This window comes from Colius striatus, unplaced genomic scaffold, assembly GCF_028858725.1.
Source record: "Colius striatus isolate bColStr4 unplaced genomic scaffold, bColStr4.1.hap1 scaffold_45, whole genome shotgun sequence".
In the NCBI taxonomy this organism is placed as follows: Eukaryota; Metazoa; Chordata; class Aves; order Coliiformes; family Coliidae; genus Colius; species Colius striatus.
This window is the reverse complement of record NW_026908526.1, coordinates 1240144-1246959: the sequence shown is the minus strand read 5'-3', so window position 1 is coordinate 1246959 and position 6816 is coordinate 1240144.

Here is a 6816-nt window from a genome sequence, read left to right as displayed (position 1 = left end):
GCGGTGACGGCAAACAGGGGAAACAGACCCAGGGCCCGCAGCAGGCCTGGGTTTGCGGAGTGTAGGCGGGGGCGGCCTGCATCAAAGTGAACCCGTTATCGGGGTGACGGCGGAGATGGGCAACGGACCCAGGGTCCACAGCAGGCCTAGGTTTGCAAGGTATGGGCGGTGGCGGCCTGCGCCACAATGAACCTGTTGTCGGGGTGACGGCGGAGAGGCGCCGCGGACCCCAGACCCATAGCAGGTATGGGTTTGCAAGGTTTGGGAGGGGGTAGCCTGCGTCACAATGAAGCCGTTCTCAGAGTGACGGCAAAGAGGGGCAAAAATATCAGGGGCCGCAGCGGGCCTGTGTTTGCGGGGTTTGAGCAGGGGCGGCCTGCGTCACCATGAAACCGTTGTTGGGGTGACGGCGGAGAGGGGCAACGGACCCAGGGCCCGCAGCAGGCCTGGGTTTGCAAGGTTTGGGCGGGGGCTTCCTCTGTCACAATTAACTCGTTTTCGGGGTGACGGAGGAGAGGGGCAACGGACCCCGGGCCCGTAGGAGGCCTTGGTTTGCGGAATTTAGGCGGGGTGTGCCTGCGTCAAAAGGAAGCCGTTGTCGGGGTGACGGCTGAGTGGGGCAACGAACCCAGGGCCCGCAGCAGGCGTGGGTTTGCAAGGTTTGAGCGGGGACGGCTTGTGTCACGATGTACTCGTTGTTGGGGTGATGACGGAGAGGGGAAAAAAACCCCGGGCCCGCAGCAGGCCTGTGTTTCAAGGTTTGTGCAGGGACGGCCTGCGTTACAATGAACCTGTTGTCTGGGTGACGACGGAGAGGCGCAATGGACCCCGGACCTGTAGCAGGCCTGGGTTTGTGGAGTTTGGGCGGGGGGGGGCTGCGTCACAATGAAGTCGGTCTCAGAGTGACGGCAAAGAGGGGCAACAAAAGCAGGGCCCGCAGCGGCCTGGGTTTGCAGAATTTGGTTTGAGGCGGCCTACGTCACAAGGAAGCCGTTGTTGGGGTGACGGCGGAGAGGGGCAACGGACCCAGGGCCCGCAGCAGGCCTGGGTTTGTGGAATTTGGGCGGGGGCGGCCTGCGTCACAGGGAAGCTGTTGTCAGGGTGACGGCGGAGAGGGGTACTGGTCCCCAGACCTGTAGCCGCCCTGGGTTTGTGGAATTTGCGCGGGGGCGGCCTGTGTCACAAGAAAGTCGTTGTCAGGGTGACAGCGGAGAGGGGCAACAGACCCAAGGCCTGCAGCAGGCCTGGGTTTGCAAGATTTGGGTGGGGTCGGCCTGAGTCACAATGAAGCTGTTGTCGGGGTGGCAGCGGACAGGGGCAACGGTCCGAAGGCCCGTAGCAGGCCTGAGTTAGCGAAATTTGGGCGGGGGCGGCCTGCATCAGAATGAACCCGTTGTTGGGGTCACGGCGGAGAGGGGCAATGGACCTAGGGCCCGCAGCAGGCCTGGGTTTACAAGGTTTGGGCGGGGGCGGCGTGCGTCACAATGAACCCGTTGTCGTGGTGATGGCGGAGAGGGGCAAAAAACCCCGGGGCTGCAGCGGGCCTGGGTTTGCGTAATTTGGGCGGGGGCGGCCTGCGTCACAGGGAAGTCGTTGTTGGGGTGACAGCGAAGAGGGGCAACAGAACCAGGGCCCGCAGTAGGCCTGGGTTTGCAAGGTTTGGGGGGGGGCGGCCTGCTTCACAATGAACCCGTTGTTGGGGTGGTGACGGAGAGGGTAAAAAAACCCCGGGCCCAAAGCAGGCCTGGGTTTGCAAGTTTTGGGCGGGGGCGGCCTGTGTCACAAGAAAGTCGTTGTCAGGGTGACAGCGGAGAGGGGCAACAGACCCAAGGCCTGCAGCAGGCCTGGGTTTGCAAGATTTGGGTAGGGTCGGCCTGAGTCACAATGAAGCTGTTGTCGGGGTGGCAGTGGACAGGGGCAACGGTCCGAAGGCCCGTAGCAGGCCTGGGTTAGCGAAATTTTGGCGGGGGCGGCCTGCGTCAGAATGAACCCGTTGTTGGGGTCACGGCGGAGAGGGGCAATGGACCTAGGGCCCGCAGCAGGCCTGGGTTTACAAGGTTTGGGCGGGGGCGGCGTGCGTCACAATGAACCCGTTGTCGTGGTGATGGCGGAGAGGGGCAAAAAACCCCGGGGCTGCAGCGGGCCTGGGTTTGCGTAATTTGGGCGGGGGCGTCCTGTGTCACAGGGAAGTCGTTGTTGGGGTGACAGCGAAGAGGGGCAACAGAACCAGGGCCCGCAGTAGGCCTGGGTTTGCAAGGTTTGGGGGGGGGCGGCCTGCTTCACAATGAACCCGTTGTTGGGGTGGTGACGGAGAGGGTAAAAAAACCCCGGGCCCAAAGCAGGCCTGGGTTTGCAAGTTTTGGGCGGGGGCGGCCTGCGTCACAATGAAACCGTTGTCGGAGTGATGGCGGAGAGAGACAAAAAACTCCGGGCCGGCAACGTGCCTGGGTTTGCAGGGTTTGGGCGGGGGCGGCCTGCGTCACAAGGAAGCCGTTGTTGGGGTGACGGCGGAGAGGGGCAACACACCCCGGGCCCGTAGCAGGGCTTGCTTTGCAGAATTTGGGCTGGGGGAGGCCTGCGTCACAAGGAAGCCATTGTCAGAGTGATGGTGGAGAGGGGCAACGGACCCAAGGCCCGCAGCAGGCGTGGGTTTTCAAGGTTTAGGCGGGGGCAGCCTGCGTCACAATGAACCTGTTGTCGGGGTGACAGCGAAGAGGGGCAACGGATCCCAGGCTCACAGCGGGCCTGGGTTTCCAAGGAATTTGGGCGGGGGCGGCCTGCGTCACAAGGAAGTCGTTGTCGGGGTGACGACGGAGAGTGGCAACGGACCCCGGGCCCGTAGCAGGCCTGGGTTTGCAAGGTTTGGGCGGGGCGGCCTGCATCACAGGGAAGTCGTTGTTGGGGTGACGACAGAGAAGGGCAAAAAACGCAAGGCCCGCAACAGGCCTGGGTTTTCGAAATTTGGGCAGGGGTGGCCTGCGTCATAAGGAAGCCGTTGTTGGAGTGACGGCGGAGAGGGGCAACGGACCCAGGGCCCGCAGCAGGCATGGGTTTGCAAGGTTTGGTCAGGGGCAGCCTGTGTCACAATGAACCCGGTGTCAGGGTGACGGCGGAGAGGGGTAACGGTCCCCAGGCCTGTATCGGGCCTGGGTTTGCGGAATGAGGGCGTTTGCTGCCTGCGTCACAAGGAAGTCGTTGTTGGAGTGACGGCGGAGAGGGGCAACAGACCCAGGGCCCACAGCAGGCCTGGTTTTGCAAGGTTTTCACGGGGGCGGCCTGCATCACAATGAACCCGTTGTCGGGGTAACGGCGGAGAGGGGCAACGGAGCCACAACCTGCAGCAGGCCTGGATTTGCAAGGTTTGGGCGGGGGCAGCCCGTGTGACTATGAACCTGTTGTCGGGGTGACAGCGGAGAGGGGCAACGTTCCCCAGGCTCGCAGCGGGCCTGGGTTTGCAAGGTTTGGGCGGGGGCGGCCTGCGTCACAAGGAAGTCGCTGTCGCGTTTACGGTGGAGAGGGGTACCGGTCCCCAAACCTTTAGTGAGCCAGGGTTTGCGGAATTTGGGCAGGGGCAGCCTGTCACAAGGAAGTCGTTGTCGGGGTGACAGCGGAGAGGGGCAACGGACCCAGGGCCCGCAGCTGGCGTGGGTTTACAAGGTTTGGGCGGGGGCGGCCTGTGTCACAATGAACCCGTTGTCGGAATGACGGCGGAGAGGGGCAAAAAACCCCGGACCCGCAGCGGGCCTGGGTTTGCAAGGTTTGGGCGGGGGCGGCATGCGTCACAATGAACCTGTTGTCAGGGTTACGGTGCAGAGGTGCAACGGACCCCAGGCCCTTAGCAGGCCTGGGTTTGCGAAATTTGGCCACGGGCGGCCTGCGTCACATGGAAGCCGTTGTCGGGGTGACGGCTGAGATGGGCTACTGACCCAGGGCTCGTAGCAGGCCTGGGTTTGCTGAATTTGGGCGGGGGTGGCCTGCGTCAGAATGAACCCGCTGTCGGGGTGACGATGGGGAGGAACAGCGGTCCCAGGGCCCGCAGCAGGCCTGGGTTTGCAAGGTTTGGGCAGGGGCGACCCACGTCACAATGAACCTGTTGTCGGGGTGACAGCTGAGAGGGGCAACGTTCCCCAGGCTCGCAGCGGGCCTGGGTTTGCAAGGTTTGGTCAGGGCCGGCCTGTGTCACAATGAACCCATTGTCGGGGTGTGTCGGGGTGACGGCGAAGAGGGTTACCGTTTCCCGGGCCTGTAGTGGGCCTGGGTTTGCGGAATTTGGGCGGGGCGGCCTGCGTCACAAGGAAGTCGTTGTCGGGGTGACAGAGGAGAGGGGCAATGGACCCAGGGCCCGCAGCAGGCCTGGGATTGCAAGGTTTGGGCGGGGGCAGTGTGCGTCACAATGAACCCGTTGTTGGGGTGATGATGGAGAGGGGAAAAAAACCCCGGGCCTACAACAGGCCTGTCTTTGCAAGGTTTGGGCAGGGGCGGCCTCCATCACAATGAACCCGTTGTCGGAGTGACGGCGGAGAGGGGCAAAAAATTCCGGGCCCGCAGCGGGCCTGGGATTGCGTGGTTTGGGCGGGGCGGCCTGCGTCACAATGAAGCCGTTGTCGGGGTGACGGCGGAGAGGGGCAAAAAACACCGGGCCCACAGCAGGCCTGGGTTTGTAAGGTTTGGTCAGGGACTCCTGTGTCACAATGAACCCATTGTCGGGGTGTGTCATGGTTTGACATGACAGCCTTTTCTGGTAAGGGGGAAGGGGCTGCAAAGATGGCTTCTGCAAGAAGTTGCTCACAACTCTCCCCAGCTCAGAGCCAGACCCACTTCTGGGGCTGAGCCAATTAGACGCCTCCACGATCACTTTTTAAGAAGAAGCCGGAAGGGGAGGTGTCTTCCTCCATCTTCTCTTCTTTCTCCTGCCCCTTCTTCTTTCTTCTGGCTGGTGGTGGTGCAAGGAGTAGGAACAATGAGAGAGACAACCATGCGGACTCCAAGGTCAGTGATGAAAGAGAGGAGGAGGTGTGCTGTAGCAGAGACTCCCCTGCATTCTATGGAGAGAACTGGTGAAGCTGAGATTTATTTTCACTTCTTTAAAGACCCCGCATCAGCGGTACAGACTCATTTTGATAATGAGCCCGCATCAGGGGCTAAAGCTGACCCCGGACCAGGGGCAGCAATTCACTTCATTAAAGGCCCCAAGCCAGGGACAGTGATTTTGGCCGGAGGAGGCCTTGTCCTGAAGGAGGGGCCCTTTATCACTATGGCTGGAGCAGGCCCTGTCCCGAGGAAGGGACCTTGCAACTGCAGAAACTGCAACCGCAGTGAAGAATCCACGCCAGAGATATTCACCAAGGACTGTGTCCCGTGTGAGGGAACCTGTATCGTCAGAAGCCGCAGCTGCTGGGAACAACCCACACCAGAGAAGTTTGTTAAGGACTGTGTTCCGGGGGAGGAACCCCATGTTGGAGCAGGGGAAGAATGCCAGGAGTCATCCTCATCTGAGAAGACAGAAGCGGCAGAGCCCATCTGTGAGAGACTGAGCACATCCCCCACTCCCTGCCCCCCTGAGCCGTTGGGGGGGGAGGAGGTAGAGATATCGGGAGCAGTGAGCTGGACCCGGGAAGAAAGGAGGGATGGGGGAGGGAGATCTTAAAGTGCTGGTTGTAATTTTCTCATCATCCTACTCCCTTTTTGCTTTTATTCTGTTCTGTTTCTTGTAGAATAAACTTTCCTACTTTCCTCTCTAAGTCGAGTACTAGAGTCTGTTTTGCCCAGAACCATAATTGGCAGTGAGCCCTCCCTGCCCTTGTCTCAATCCACAACAATCTTGCTTATCTTTTTACTCCCATTTCGCTGGGTCCTCTGCCATCTTAACGAGGGTAGGGGTGAATGGGGGCATTGAGCGAGAGACTGTCGTGGTGCTGTTGTGCTAGCTGGGCCAAACCGCGACAGGGTGACAGCGGAGAGGGGCAACAAACCCAAGGCCCGCAGCATGCCTGGGTTTGCAAGGTTTGGGCGGGGGTGGCTTGCGTCACAATGAAGCCGTTGTCGGAGTGACGGTGGAGAGGGGCAACGGACCCAGGGTCCGCAGCAGGCGTGGGTTTGCAAGGTTTGGGCGGGAGCGGCCTGTGTCACAAGGAAGCTGTTGTTGGGGTGACGACGGAGAGGGGCAACGGTCCCCGGGCCCGCAGCAGGCCTGGGTTTGCGGAATTTGGGCGGGGCAGCCTGCGTCACAAGGAAGCCGTTGTCGGGGTGACGACGGAGAAGGGCAACGGACCCAGGGCCCGTAGCAGGCCTAGGTTTGCAAGGTTTGGGCGGGGGCGGCGTGCGTCACAATGAACCCGTTGTCGGGGTGACAGCGGAGAGGGGCAAAAAACCCCGGACCCACAGCAGGCCTGGGTTTGCGGAATTTGGGCTGGGGGCGGCCTGTGTCACAGGGAAGTCATTGTCGGGGTGACGGAGGAGAGGGACAACAGACCCAGGGACAGCAGCAGGCCTGGGTTTTCAAGGTTTGGGTGGATGGGACCTGCGTCACAGTGAACCCGTTTTCGGGGTGACGGCCCAGAGGGGCAACAGACCCCAGGCCCGTAGCAGGCCTGGGTTTGTGGAATTTAGGCGGGGGCAACCTGCATCACAGGGAAGCCGCTGTCGGGGTGACGGCGGAGAGGGACAAAAACCCCGGGCCCGAAGTAGGCCTGGGTTTGCAAGGTTTGGGCGGGGGCGGCCTGTGTCACAATGAACCCGTTGTCAGGGTGACGGCGGAGAGGGGAAAAAAACCCCTGGCACGCAGCAGGCCTCGGTTTGCGGAATTTGCGCGGGGGC